We start from the raw sequence: 16,527 nt of genomic DNA, 5'->3' as shown, positions 1-16,527 counted from the left end.
TCTACAGGTTTCAGCTGTTCCTGTGGGCTCAGTGTCTTGAGTTCACCAGGTGGTCGCTTGAGCAGTAAGGTTTATCTACCTGTGGTCCTTCCAGGCTTAACTTTGCTCATAGGGTGTTGCTTGAGCTCTCCGTGGGGCAGCACCAGGAAGATCTGCACCACCCTTTCCGGGAGCTTCCGTGGCACCAGGTTCCAGATATGCTTGGTGTTTTCTCTGAATTTGTAATGTGGGCAGAGTGTGTCTCTTCTGTTTTCCCAGCAGGGGTCTGCCTCTGAAGGTTTAGCCTCCTTCCCACAGGATTTGGGTGCAGAGAACTGTTTATCTGGTCGGTCCCTTCAGGTTCCAGTGTGTCTCAGACGCAGGGGACCTGCTGCTGCTGTGCCTTATCCAAGGGAACCCAGAGGCTTTATACAGTTTCCTTCAGCCAGCTTTGTGGGCAGGTGGCAGTACAGGGTAGGTCTCTTCCGCTTGGCAGTCTCAGGGAGTGCCTCTGTCAGGAGGTGAGCTCTCTGATATTTTTATTTTTAAGATATTATCTTTTATCTCAATTTTAACCTGAGTTCAAGCCTTCAATTTTATTAAGAGTAATCATTAACCCTCTAATTATTGTTTTTTTTCATTCAAATCAGCCTGTTTTTTTCTACTGAATTTATTTTCAATTAAAATTCTCTTTAATCTTTTCATTCATCTATCGATTTGTTCTATTATGAGTCATTCATTGCCTTATTTATTTATTACAATTTACTAGGCTAGGTTCTTCATAGTGCAGAGGAAAGCTAGTATTTGGTGATCAAGATACTAACATTCTTCACAGGAGAACAGAGATATAGTAAACAGATAAATAGATGTAAAATAGTCAGATGGCTCTGTGAGTAAAAGCAGCTTGTTCTACAAACCCAAAAATGGAGTTAAACTTTGTAACCCATAATGGAAAGAGATAATTGACTTAAATGTTAATGTTTTATCTCCATGTACATGCTTTTGGCATGAAAATCCACATGTATTTGCTTTCAGTGTGCATGTGTGTACATTTGCACCAACATGTGCTCTCTCACACAAATATTTACATGGAAATAATAAATGAATGCATAATAAATTACCTAAAGAACAACTTTTAACTGTGGTAAGAAATAAAGAGTGTTAATTAGGTCAAGTTTTTAGGAAACACTAGTCTGAAGAGTTGACATTAAATGACTTTTTCACATAGCACAAATACAAGTATTTTAACATACATTTCTTTATCTAATTGACATATATGGTTGTTTTGTCAGCATGTACATTTGCCTACCAAAAAAGGACATAAGATTCTATGGGACTACAGTTGTAGACACTGTGAACAACCATGTGTGTACTAGGATTTAAATTCAGGTCCTCTGAAAGAGTAATCAGTACTCTTTTAACTTCAGAGCCATTTCTCCAGCCCAAATTAAAGCTTATAACTTGGGAACCTACAGATTTTTTTCCTATTAATTAGAAAAATTACTTTAAATATATTCACCACTGCAATGTAAGTCAATGCTGTTGGTTAGAAATTAAATAGAAAAAGAGACCTGTCTTAAAAGAAAGTTAAACTAGAAGAAGAGACAAGTTCTAAATACTTAGAAGGCTTAAAAGTAGAGATTATGAACTATTTATATAATTATTATTTGAGTTATACAAACTTCAAATATAATTATTATATGACACTGTCTCAATGAAGAACGCTATTAGAAGTAATTATAGTAAGTGTCTCATGCATATAACAAAAGATATTATTTGAGAAGCTATGTAGTTATTTCAGTTGGAACTATCTAGATAACTACTCTAAAAGAATTTTGTATAAAATTTACTCTATTCAACATAAGTCTTTATATTTATATATTCAATAGGCATATAAATACATTGGTTGAAAAACACTACTATTCTAAACATAGTAGTGAAAACAGGACAGTATGTTAAGGATGATACCATAAAACTAACTCAAATGGACCAAGGACTCAACATAAGGCCATATATACAGAATAGGATAGAAGACAGATTATATAATAGTCTTGAAGATCATTGGCATAGAAAAGGACATTCTGAAATTCATAATGTTAGCCCAGGCACTAAGAAAGATGATGAATGGGACCTCATGAAACTGAAAATCTTCTCTATGACAAAGGAGAATTAGACAAAGTATTAGTAGTCAGAATGGAAAAGCTTTTTTTGAACTAAATATCCAATAGGAGTGCTAATATTCAATATATAAAATATCTCTACTCACTAAACATCAAAATATGTAACTTAAAAATGGGGTACTGATGTAAATGGCATATTCTCAAATGAAGAACTTAAAGGCATGTTCAAATTTTAGACATAAGAGAAAGTCAAAACCTTGAGATTCCTTATACACCACTCAGAATAGCCAACAACAAGAATAAATGACAAGCCCTGTTGGCAAGAATTTGGGGTCTAGTCCATACACATACAGCCACCAAACCAGACAATATTGTTGATGCCAAGAAGTGCATGCTGACAGGAGCCTGATATAGCTGTCTCCCTGAGAGGTTCTGCCAGAGCATGACAAAGACAGATGAGGATGCTCCTCAGAGCCAACCATTGATCAGAGAACAGGGTCCCCAGTGGAGGACTTATAGAAAGGATTGAATAGCTGAAGGGGTTTGAACCCCATGAGAACAATACCAATCCAAATAGAGCTCCCAGGGATTAAACCACCATCCAAAGAGTGCACATGGACAGAGACCCATGGCCCAGCTGCATAGGTAGCAGAGGATAGCTTTATTGGGGCACAAATTGAAGGAAAAAGCCCTTGGTCTTGCCATGGCTCAACCCCCAGTGTAAGGTTATTTTTGGGCGTAGGCAGGGGAAGGGTTGGATGGGTAGGTGGCGGAGGAAACACCCTCATAGAATCAGGGTGGGGGGAAGGGATAGGGGTTTATGGATGGGGAAAGCAGGAAAAGAAATAATATTTGAAACGAATAAAAATATCTAATTTTTAAAAAAGAATAATACCATCCATTGGTTATGGAAATGCGAACTTGAATAGCCACAATGAAAATCAGTGTGGTGTTTCATCAGGAAGAGGAGACTCAATCTTCCTCAAGGTTCAGTTATAGTACTCTGTTTGTAACTGGGACCTCATGAAACTGAAAAGCTTCTATAAGGCAAAGACACAGTTGTTTGGGAAAAAAATCTTCACTAACCCCCACATCCAATGGAGGGCTAGTATCTAAAATATATAAAGAACTCAGGATGCTAACCTCAAAAAATACCCAAGCAAAAACTGGGGCACAGAGCTAAGCAAATTGGCAACAGAAGAATTTTGAATTGCCAAGAAGCACTTAACGAAATGTTCAAAGTCCTTAGTGATCAGAAAAATGCAAATCAAAACCACCTTTAGATTCTATCTTGCACCAATTAGAATGGCTAAGATCAAAAACTCAAAGGACAGCACATATTTGCAAAATGTGGAGAAAGAGGAACACTCCTCCATTGCTGGTAGGAGTGCAACCTCAAATAACCACTCTGTCTACCTGAAGACCAAGCTATATCACCCTTGGGCATTTACCCAAAAGATGCCCCATCACACCTCAGTGTATATAGCCAAGGACATTTCAGCCTACTACAGAGATATTTGTTCAGTCACATGCATTGCTGTTCTATTCATATTAGCCAAATATTGGAAACAGATTAGATGTCTATCACTGGATAAAGAGATAAAAATGTGGTACATTTACACAGTATTATTATTATCTAGCTGTTACAAAAGATGAAATCATGAAATTCATATCTAAATGGATGAATTCAGAAAAAATTCATCCTGAGTAAAGTAACCCATATCTTAGAAAACTAATATAGTATGTATTTGCTTATAGGTGGATGCTAGTTCTGAAGTCTTTAATAAGCAAATTACACTCCATATAACCACAGGGGTTAGCTATTGAGTGAGAGACTGAAGGGAGTATTAGATCACTATAGGCAGGAGAAATAGTATCAGTAGTTATGGCTTGTGGGTAGATTGAAACAGGAGTATCAAACAGAAAGAGGGGGAATGAGAAAGCAAATATTGGGAGTGACAGCTAAAACTAGAGGCACTTTGTGTGGTCATATGGGAACAATACAGTAGATGCTTTCTAAAACATATGTACATATGAAAGAAATCTAAATAGAGTCACCAAATAATGGGGGACACAGAGCTTCAGCTGGATATTACTCCCCCAAATGAAGCTTCTAGTTATATGAATGTGTTACATTTAATTAAGTGGTTTGAACTCCCAAATAACCCAGGCTATTGCCAAAGGCAATTTGCTGCTTTAGAGACTTGCAGTAATTTCCCTACTGCTGAACATAAACCAACAGAACTCACTGACATTGGAGTATTCGAGTTGGGTGCCCTGCCAAAATGTTCACCCATACTGATTTGTGTTCATGGTACTGGAAGATACTTTACATTAATGATGGAGGAAAGATAAACAATAGCCTAGTTGCAAAACCTTTCAATCTACAATAATAGTGCCCTGCCTATATGACTTAGTAGTGCAGTAATGTCACAAAACTTATGGGGTAGCCCAATATGTTATTGGATTTAAGGCCCATTACAGGAGATGGAACCTATACCTGCCTTGCTCAGGTTGCCAAGAATATACAACCAGATAGGCCAGAGACCAAAGAGAAAATGAGATACTACTGTTCTGCTCCAGGAAACACAGCTATAAAGTCACTCCTAGCGTTCTGCTATGTCTATAGATCAGTGCCTTGTTCAAATATCATTAGAGAAGATTTCTTCTACAGTTGATGAAAGTAATTATAGTACCTACAATAGACAAAGTTCAGGGAGCAAAGACCTTGTAGCACTCTGTCCAAATAAGATATTTTCATCTATTCCCTTTCTCTCAGAGTTGAGGAATCTTATAGAAGGAAGGCAGAAAGAGGGTAAGAGGCAGAAGGAATGGAGAATGCCAAAAAACAAGGTTTCTAAACAGTGGGACTGAAGTACATATGAAATTATACAGACTGTTATATGCAGAAAGATTGCACAGGTCTAAGCCTGAGGGGTCCAAAAGCTAAGAGTGGAATTGAAACAGAAGACTACATCCATAACCCATCTAATATTGATAACCACGAACAAATAAAAAATTAATTTTCCCATCAGAGTTTCATTGGACATACAAACAAACCACTCTTAAGGTCAGGTTCCTGTCTAGCAGTAAAGGTTCAACACAAAGACATATGTATCTGGAGATTTTTGTGTTCTATAATGTTTTGTTTGGACTCTTTTCCTATAGGTCTTTTGACTTATATACTACTGTTTCTGATTTTGTGCTTTATAGGATTTCTGTGTTTGCTACTGTGTTTATGTCTAAGTCTATATTTGTCTTTTTCTTGGGCTCTTTTTGTCTTTCTGTTTCTTGTTTGTTTGTTTTGTCCTATTCTTTTCTATTTTTTTGAAAACTGTTTTTTTCTGATGAGAGAGATCAAGAAATGGTGTAGATTGCATGGATGGAAAAGGTACAGAAAAATCTGGAAAAAGTTGAGGGAGCAATCAAATCAAAATATATTGTATAAACAATAAAAATAATAGTGTGCTATACAAATTGTAAGAATGGTTGACACTTTTTTTCTCAATAATTCATTTATCTATTCACTTTACATCAAAGCTAGCCCTTCCTCCTCTTCCCAGCCCACACTTACAAATTCCTCCCCAGTATCCTCACCCTCTTTGTCCCTTCCTAGGGACATCTAGTCTTAGCAGGACTACACAGCCTTTCCATTGGAGCACAAGCAGGCAGTCCACTAAGGGGTAACAGGATTCAATGGCAGGGAAGAAAGCCCCAACTGCCCCAATTCTACTTACTAGGGGACCCATATGAAGACCAACTTTCACATCTGTTACAAAAATATAGGGGATCTAGGTCCAGCCACTGCATATCTTTAGTTGAAGCCCCATGGGTCCAAGTTATTTGACTCTGTAGGTTTCCTTAGGGTGTCCTTGACCCCCTCTGGCCCACTCACTTGTATCCCATACTCTCCTTCAAAAACTTCCCAATCTTCGTTTATGCTTGGCTATACATCTATTTAATTCCACTGCATGAAGAAGCCTCTCAGGATACAGTTATAATAGGTTTCTGTCTGCAGGCATGTTTTATTAGCTGTTTTCAATATTGCTAGTCTAACTTCATGTTCAAGCAAAAAAACAATGCAAATAATCCATATGTGTCACCTGCAGAAAGCTCAAGTACCATGGATGAAACATTTCAACATAAAAACCGGATACACTAAATCTAAGAGACGAGAAAGTAGGGAAGGCATTGGCACAGCAGACAACTTCCTGAACAGCACACACCAACAGCTTAGGGACTAAGATCAAAAGTAATAAATGGGACCTCGTGAAACCGAAAAGCTTCTGTAAGGCAAAGTATATCATCAATAGTACAAAAGGGCAGCCCTAGAGAATGGGAAAAAATCTTGACCAATCCTACATCCCACAGAGGGATAATATCTAAAAAATAAACAACTCAAGAAATTAAACACCAACAACTCAAAATAACTCACCCTTAAAAATGAGGTACAAACTAACTGGAGAATTTTTTTTTGTTTGTTTGTTTTTTTGGTTTTTTTTTTTTTTTTATTAACTTGAATATTTCTTATAACATTTCGAAAGTGCTATTCCCTTCCCTGTTTCCGCAAACATCCCCCCCCTCCCCTTCCTTATGGGTGTTCCTCCCCACCTCCCCCATTGCCACCCCTCCCGCCAACAGTCTAGTTCACTGGGGGTTCAGTCTTAGCAGGACCCAGTGCTTCCCCTTCCACTGGTGATCTTACTAGGATATTCATTGCTACCTATGAAGTCAGAGTCCAGGGTCAGTCCATGTATAGTCTTTAGGTAGTGGCTTAGTCCCCTGGAAGCTCTGGTTGCTTAAGCATTGTTGTACATATGGGGTCTCAGCCCTTCAAGTTCTTTTCCAGTTCTTTCTCTGATTCCTTGAACGGGGGTCCCGTTCTCAGTTCAGTGGTTTGCTGCTGGCATTCGCCTCTGTATTTGCTGTATTCTGGCTGTGTCTCTCAGGATCGATCTACATCCAGCTCCTGTCGGTCTGCACTTCTTTGCTTCATCCATCTTGTCTAATTGGGTGGCTGTATATGTATGGGCCACATGTGGGGCAGGCTCTGAATGGGTGTTCCTTCTGTCTCTGTTTTAATCTTTGCCTCTCTATTCCCTGCCAAGGGTATTCTTGTTCCCTTTTAAAGAAGGAGTGAAGCATTCACATTTTGATCATCCGCTTGAGTTTCATTTGTTCTAGGCATCTAGGTAATTCAAGCATTTGGGCTATTAGCCACTTATCAATGAGTGCATACCATGTATGTCTTTCTGTGTTGGGGTTAGCCACCTCAGGAGGTTATTTTCTAGTTCCAACCATTTGCCTACGAATTTCATAAAGTCGTTGTTTTTGATAGCTGAGTAATATTCCATTGTGTAGATGTACCACATTCTCTGTATCCATTCCTCCGTTGAAGGGCATCTGGGTTCTTTGCAGCTTCTAGCTATTATAAATAAGGCTGATGAACATAGTGGAGCACGTGTCTTTTTATATGTTAGCATCTTTGGGTATATGCCAAGAGAGGTATAAGCTGGATCCTCAGGCAGTTCAATGTCCAATTTTCTGAGGAACCTCAGACTGATTTCCAGAATGGTTGTAGCAGTCTGCAACCCCACCAACAATGGAGGAGTGTTCCTCTTTCTCCACATCCTCGCCCAGCATTTGCTGTCACCTGAGTTTTTGATCTTAGCCATTCTCACTGGTGTGAGGTGAAATCTCAGGGTTGTTTTGATTTGCATTTCCCTGATGACTAAAGATGTTGAACTTTTCTTTAGGTGTTTCTCAGCCATTCGCATTCCTCAGCTGTGAATTCTTTTGTTTAGCTCTGAACCCCATTTTTAATAGGTTATTTGTCTCCCCTCGGTCCTAACTTTTGAGTTCTTTGTATATTTTGGATATAAGGCCTCTATCTGTTGTGGTGATTGGTAAGATCTTTTCCAATCTCTGCTTGCCGTTGTCCCAACCACAGTGTCCTTTGCCTTACAGAAGCTTTGCAGTTTTGGAGATCCCATTTGCCTCCATTCTTGATCTTAGAGCATGCCATTGGTGTTTTGTTCAGGAATTTTTTCCAGTGCCCATGTGTTCCAGATGCTTCCCTAGTTTTTCTTCTATTAGTTTGAGTGTGTCTGGTTTGATGTGGAGGTCCTGATCCACTTGGACTTAAGCTTTGTACAGGGTGATAAGCATGGATCGATCTGCATTCCTTCTACATGTTGACTCTTTAAGTGGAGAATTCTTAACAAAGGAATCTCTAGTGTAAGAAAAGCACTTAAAGAATATGTTCAATATCCTTAGTCATCAGGAAAATGCAAATCAAAACAACCACGAGACTCTAGCTTTATTCAGAATGACTAAGATAAAAAATGCAGGTGATAACATGCTGGTAAGGATGTGGAGAAAGAGGTACACTCCTCCATTGTTGGTGGGATTGCGAGCTGGTATAACTACTCTGGAAATCAGTCTGGAGGTTCCTCAGAAAATTAGACATTGTATACTTGAGGACCCAGTTATCCCACTCCTGGGCATATACCCAAAAGATGTTTATCCATCTCACAAGGACATGTGCTAAACTACATTCATAACACCTCTATTTGTAATATCTAGAAAATGGAACAACCCAGATGTCCCTAAACTGAAGGATTAATAAAGAAAATGTGGTATATTTACACAATAGAATACTACTCCATTATTAAAAAAACAAAAGCATCAAGTAATTTGTAGGAAAATGGATGGAACTAGAAAATATCATCCTAATTGAGGTAATACAAACCAAGAAAGATACACATGGAATAAACTCACTTATTTTACTCATTAAGTGCATGATAATCATGATAAAATATACAGACCCAAAGAAGCTAAGTAACAAGGAGGTCTCAAGAAGGGATCCTTGTGACTCAATCAGAAGGGAAAATGAAACACGCAGCAAAAGTGAATTCATTACCTCATTAAAAACGTTTCATAGTAGGTGCTATAAACAACCAAATGGTAATACTGCAAATAATTAAGAAATCTGGCAAATTATTTTATGTATACAAAATTCTAAAAAGAAATTAGGTCATTAAATAGAATATCAAGCAGCCAATGTTATGATCAACAATCAGGATTTGAGGAAAAAAGGTCACTACTGGATAAAATGTAGAATTTCTTTGAAAAAGTAATATTATTAGTGTAATTTTAGATAAAAGTTGAGAAAATACTTAATGGTAACAGTGACAGTAAAAAACAGACAGATATGGAAATTTTTCATAAATTAGGTATAGTAATATTTGGTCAATGAGGACATAATAAGGACAAAGATTCACATACATATTTGAATAATTAAGTACTGAAACAGGTAACCAGAGCTCAGAAGGCAAAAGTGCATCTGAGAGAAAATGATAGATCCATTCGGTATATGCTGAATTGTAAATGCCTATGAAAAATAATGCTCATATACATAGATATTGGAATCATTAAAGGAGAGATAAAGAATGAAATATAGAGTCAGATTTCCATATTATATTTGCAATTTAAGTCACAATTGTAGAAAGGTATGTCTTCATTGTATTTGGTAATGTATAAAGATAGATGAGGGCAAATACCTTAAAAACTGTTAAAATTAAAGAAATGATTGGGACTGCAGAAATCGCTCAGCAGTTAAAAGCACTGGCTGCAATTCCTGAGGAACTAGGTTTGATTCTAAGCATCTTCATGGCTCATAATTGCCAATAACTCCAGTTCTAGGAGCGCTGATGCTTTCTTCTGGACTCTGCAGAAACTACAGTCACATGGTAAACAAACATATACCCAAGGCAAAACATATATACACATACAAAAGAAAGAAAAAATTAAAAATTTGAAATATGATGAATGAAAAATACCCCACAAAGAAAAATATTTGGAAACATTCTTAAAACGGTTTACAATATTGTGGTGTTCTGGGTGCACATGTCTCCAAAAAGTGTGTCATCCATAATTTTAATGCAAATGAAATAGATGGACTAATCTGCTTTGGTTTGTCGACAAGATTATGCAATGGCATGGTTAAGGAAAGCCCATTCTGTATTCATGTTCGTTACTCACCTAAGTTGGTTAAGGAAAGCTAGACAAGCATTTGACTTGCTATTCTGACTGTTAGTTTATTAAGAACTTCCCAACCTCTTTAAGGTTATCACTAAGATGCCTAAAATGCAAATGTACATTATCAGTGACTTTCTTATAATAAATAAAATATTAATATATTTTGTTCCAAATGCATACTAGCCACTTGAATGAAGCAACATACAAAACCATATATAACTTAGTTTGGTTTATTTCAGAAACATAAGAATATGTACATATCTGTGACTCAATCAATATAATATACAATTATAGGTAAAGGAGATAAAATACATTATCATTTCTATAATTTTGAATAAACAATTGACAAAAGAACATTACATTACCGTGATAAAACACTCAAATAAATAGGAAAATAGAAACCAAAAAGGGGACATCATTTGAAATGTAAAAGACTAAAATGAATAATAAAAGAGATTCTTAATCTGAAAAGTAGAATCTACTGATGTTACACATTCAGTATCATATTTAGTAAAAATAAAAATTGTATGTTTTTTCCTTATGTTAGAAAGAAAACAAAAATAATTATTTTCATATATTTATACTTGCCTTGAAATTGTAGTAGCACTTCAGAAGAAATGACAAAATCACGTGTCTGTATTGGAAAGTGAGAATAAAAAATAGTCTTATATGCAGGCAGCATAATATCATCATACAGAGAAGACTAACCAAGCCACCAAAATCTTCTTAGGGCTAATAAGACAATGTATACAACTCAACAATATGCCTGCATATGAGCATTGAACAATCTTAAAATTAAGAAAATGATTCTATCTATAAATACATCAAGGAGAGATAAATAAAAATAAACTTATATTTTTATAAAACCTGTGCACCAAAAACTACCAAACTTTTAAAAGAAACCTGAGAAAAATAGGAAGATAGACTTTATATTCCCAAATGGTGGAGGATCAACTCTAATTGAAATCTTGATTGGCCAAGTCTTTATTCAAACCTATTTTTTTTTTTTCAGAAATTAGCAAGCTGATCTTAAAATTGACATGAGACTGCAAGGATACAAACAATCTCCTTTCTTTTTCCTTTTTATATTGTATTTTTTATTTACATTTCGAATGTTATCCCCTTTCCCAGTTTCCTGTCCACAAACCCCCACTATCCAAATCCCCTTCACCTGTTTCTGAGAGCACTTCCCACTTCTATGCCCTGACATTCCCCTACACTGCAGCATCAAGCCTTAGCAGGACCAAGGACTTCTCCTCCCATTGATGACAGATAAGGCCATCCTCTGCTATACATGCAGCTGGAGCCATAGGTCGGTCCATGTGTACTCTTTGGATGGTGTTTTAGTTCCTGGGAACCTGGTCGGTTGGTATTGTTATTTTTATGGGGCTGCAAACCCCTTCAGCTCCTTCAATCCTCTCCCAACTCCTCCTTTGGAACCCCATTTTCAGTTCAGTTTTCATTTTCTGGTTGGCTGCAGCATCCAGCTCTATATTTGTCATGCCCTGTCAGAGCCTCTCAGGAGACAGCTATATCAGGCTGCTATCAGCTTGCACTTCTTGGCATCAGCAAATCTGTCTGGGTTTGCTGGCTGAATACAGGCTAGAACCCCAGATGGGGCAGTCTCTGGATGGCCATTCCTGCAGACTCTGCTCTAACCTTTTTCTCTGTATTTCCTCCAGTGAATATTTCTTTGCTCCCCGTTCTAAGAAGGACTGAAGCATCCGCACTTTGTTCAGCATTCTTCTTGAGCTTCATGTGGTCTGTAGACTTTATCTTGGGTAATTTGAGCTTTTGGGTTAATATCCACTCATCAGTGATTGCATAACATGTGTGTGTGTGTGTGTGTGTGTGTGTGTGTGTGTGTGTGTGTGAGAGAGAGAGAGAGAGAGAGAGAGAGAGAGAGAGAGAGAGAGAGAGAGCATGTTTTGGGTTACCATACTCAGGATATTTTCTAGTTCCATCCACTTGCCTATGAATTTCATGAAGTCATTTTTTAATGGCTGAGTAGTACTTCATTGTATAAATGTACCACATTTTCTGTATCCATTCCTCTGTTGAGGGACATCTGTGCTCTTTCCAACTTCTGGCTATTATAAATAAGGCTGCTATGAAAATAATGGAACATCGTCCTTGTTATATTTTGGAACATCATTTAAGTATGTGTCCAGGAGAGGTATAGCTGGGTCCTCAGGTAGTACTATGTCCAATTTTCTGAGGAACTGCCAGACTGATTTCCAGAGTGGTTGTACACTCCCACCAACAACCAGTATTCATATATCTCCATATTTTCAGCAGCATCTGCTGTCACTGTGTAACACAGAATCTCAGGTTTGTTTTGATTTACATTTCCCTGTTGACTATGGATGTTGAACATTTCTTTAGGTGCTTCTCAGCCATTCGATATTCTTCAGTTCAGAATTTTTTTTTTAGCTCCCGACCCCATTTTTAATTGGATTATTTGATTTGCTGGATTCTAACTTTTTGAGTTCTTTGTATATATTGAAAAAAAGAAAAAAAGCATGAAGACTTATACTTCCAGGCTTTGAATGTCTCTGGACAGCAATAGTAACCATAAAGTGTGGTATTGACATATGAATGATATATAACCTTGCAATATAATTCTGGATATGCATTTCCACTTATACATATGTCTATATCTATCTATCTATCTATCTATATATATATATATATATATATATATATATATATATATATATATATGTGTGTGTGTGTGTGTGTGTGTGTAGGCTACAACACACACTATATTATAAGGCTTTTTATTATCTGTTATCAGTCTTGGAGTAGACTCAGGAAAAGACTACTCCAAGATTTATACCTTGAAATACTTTGCAGTAAAACTAATTATTGTATACAAAGTAAGGAAACATATGATCTGACCACTAATATATTGATTTGTAAATTTTGAACAATTGTAATGCTATTTTAAAGATTTAACTGCAGTCATAATATCACAATTCTCTGCCATTTGTTAAGATCACAGACTAAATAGAATTATCAAATTTGAAACCATAGATTGAATGTGGAACAGGCAAGTAACCTATTATAAAATCCTTAGGACTTAAGATAATATCAAGAATTCTTTGCTCTAGGTAAGGCAAATTAAATCTTTCCATGATTATAGAGTGCTATCTCAAATATAAAATTAATAATAAAAAAATCAGAATGCCATCTGCCTGGTCCTTTCTGCTGATCAGACTGCTAGGTAGTCTGCTCCCTGGAAGAGGCTATACCAGAAGAACCACTGCACTCAGACCATTTGATATCACATCCTGAGGCATCCCAGGAGATCCAATAAACCCAGGACACCACAGCCTGAAGGCATCCCAGGAGTTCCTCTGTACAGAGGGCAACTGAGCAATTGACACCACTGTCTGAAGACCTCCTGGGGGCTTTGTGGCATGCAAGGCAACTGACCCAAAAGACTGTATCAAGCCTCCCTGGAGTTTTCCTGCAAACAGGGAAATAGATACCACAATCTATATAGGTCCTATGTAGAACAACTTCATATGGGAGAGCAGTTTGACTGCTCCTCTAAAGACCAAACAATCTGAAGCCCTCCAAGGAGATCTACTAAACCCAGGGCAACAAATCAGCAGCTTCTCTGCACCCCTAAAGATCCTCCAGTTGGAAGGGCCCACAGGAGGTCTGCTACAGCCAGGGCTGCAGGCCATCCAGGACACAGTCACCCAGACCACCAAGCACCAAGGACAACCAGATAGCAAGAGGCAAGTGTAAGCAACAGAAGCCAAAATAAGTGGGCATTATCAGAACCCAGTTCTCCTGCCACAGTAAGACCTGAATATACTAACAAACCTAAAAATCAGGAAGCTGGCTTAAATTGCTATCTCATTAAGGTAATTGAGAACTTTAAGGAGGATATAAATAACTCACTGAAAGAAATACAGCTAAACAGGTTGAAGACCTTAGAGAGGAAATGAATCTCTTAAAGAAATACAAGAAAATAATCAAACAGGTGACAGAATTACATAAAGCAGTACAAGACATAAAATGGAAGTAGAAACAATAAACACAAATGAATGTAAACCTGGAAATGTGTGTTCTTTCATGTGGCAATTTAATTGAATTTAAGAGAGTTTGTGGTGGCTGGAGACATTGGGCTGCCACAGAATTGGGATATGTATGTCTGGCATGGTGGAAATCTGCCTTGGGAACTAGATGGGTAGAGAGATTGTTGCCAGGCTCTGAGGGTAGCCAACAGCAGTGTGATAAGGGAAGGAACAAAGCAGGTGAGACACTTTGCTGACTGAGATAAAGACATCAAACAGATGTCATGGGTCACTATGGTGCTGGATATAGTGCAGGGTAAAAGACAGCATTTTTAAAAAAGTGTTACAGCAACAGAACCTGAAAAGTTCTTTAAAAAATCATAGAAGAAAACTTTCCCAACCTAAAGAAAGAGATGGCCATACAGGTACAAGAAGCCTATAGAACACGCACAAGTGGGACCAGAAAAGAAAATCCTCTTTTCACAAAATAATCAGAACATTAAATGCACAGAACAAAGAAAGAAAGCTGCAAGGCAGAAAGCCCAAGTAGCATACAAAGGTAGACCTATCAGAATTACACCAAAGTTCTCCAGAGAGACTATGAAAGCCAGAAGAGCCTGTTCGGAGGTGTTGCAGACTCAAAGGGAACACAAATGCCAGTCCAGGCTACTATACTCAGCAAAACTCTCAGTCAAAATAAATGGAAATACCAAAATATTCCAGGCCAAACCCAAATTCAAATAGCATCTATCTACCAAGCAAGCCCTACAGAGGATGCGAGAAGAAAAACTACAACACAAAGAAGGTATCTACACCAAAGAAAAGACAAGCTGTTCAGCATCTCACAAGAAAGCCAAAAGGAGAGAACCCTAAACACATAAAGCCACCTACAAAAACAAATATAATAGGAACCAACAGTCATCTGTCTGTAATATCTTTCATTATTAATAGACTCAACTTACCTATAAGAAGATGTAAGCTAACAGACTGAATATATAAACAAGGTCCAGCATTTTGCTTCTTATGAGAAAAAGACCTCAATAACAAAGACTGGCACTATATCAGAGTAAAAGACTTCCAAGCAAATGGTTCCAAGAAATGCTGGAGTTGCCATCATAATATCCATTAAAATAGACTTTCAACCAAAAGTTATCAAGCATGATGAGGAAAGACACTTAATATTCATCAAAGGGAAAATCCACCAAGTGAAGGTCTCAATTCTGAACATCCATGCTCCACCCACATGCATGGGCACCCACATCCATAAAAGAAAATTTAGTAAATGTCAAAACACACATTCTCACAACACTCTCATCAATCTACAGGGCATTGAAACAGAGGTAAATAACTAATAGAGGTTATAAACCAAATGGATTTAACAGATATCTACAGAACATTTTATCCTAAAACAAAAGAAAACACCTTCTTTTCAGCACCTCATGGTACCTTCTCCAAAATTGGCCATATAAATTGGTCACAAAACAACACTCAACCAAAACAAGAAGATGGAAATAATCCTATAAACCCTATCAGACCACCATGGCCAAAGGCTGGTCTTCAATAACAACAAAAACAACAGAAAGCCCACATATACATAGAAAATGAACACTTCTCTATTCAATGATAATTGGGTCATGGAGAAAAAGAAGGAAATAAATTAAGACTTCCTGGAATTTAATAAAAATATTGACACATCATACCCAAGTTTATGGAATACAATGAAAGCAGTGCTAAAAGGAAAATGCATAGTACTTATTGCCCTGCTATAGAAACTGGAGATATCTTACACTAGCAAATTATCAGCACATCTGAAAGCTCTAGAACAAAAAGAAGAAAACTCACCCAAGAGAATTGGAGGGCAGGACATAGTCAAACTCAGGACTGAAATCAACCAAATAGAAAAAAAGAGAACAATAAAAAGAATCAACAAACCCAAAAGCTGGTGCTTTGAAAGAATCAACTATATAGATAAACCCCTGGCCAAAACAACTAAAGTGCCCAGAGGCAGTATCCAAATTCACAAATCAGAAATGAAAGGGAGACATAACAACAGAAATGGAGGAAATTAAAAAAAACCATTAGATCCAACTACAAAAGCCTATACTCAATGAAACTTGAAAATCTACATGAAATGGGTGGTTTTATAGGCAGATACCATATACCAAAGTTAAATTAAGAGCAGGTAAACTATCTACACAGGTCCATATCCTATAAGGAAAGAGAAGAAGTCATTACAAACCTCCCAACCAAAAAAATACACAAGGGCAGATTGATTTAGTTCAGAATTCTACCAGACCTTCATAGAAGATGTGATGTAGATATTTCTCAAACTACTCCATAAAATAGAAACAGAAAGA

The sequence above is a fragment of the Rattus rattus genome, chromosome X (assembly GCF_011064425.1).
Source record: "Rattus rattus isolate New Zealand chromosome X, Rrattus_CSIRO_v1, whole genome shotgun sequence".
NCBI lineage: Eukaryota > Metazoa > Chordata > Mammalia > Rodentia > Muridae > Rattus > Rattus rattus.
This window is presented reverse-complemented; position numbering follows the sequence as displayed.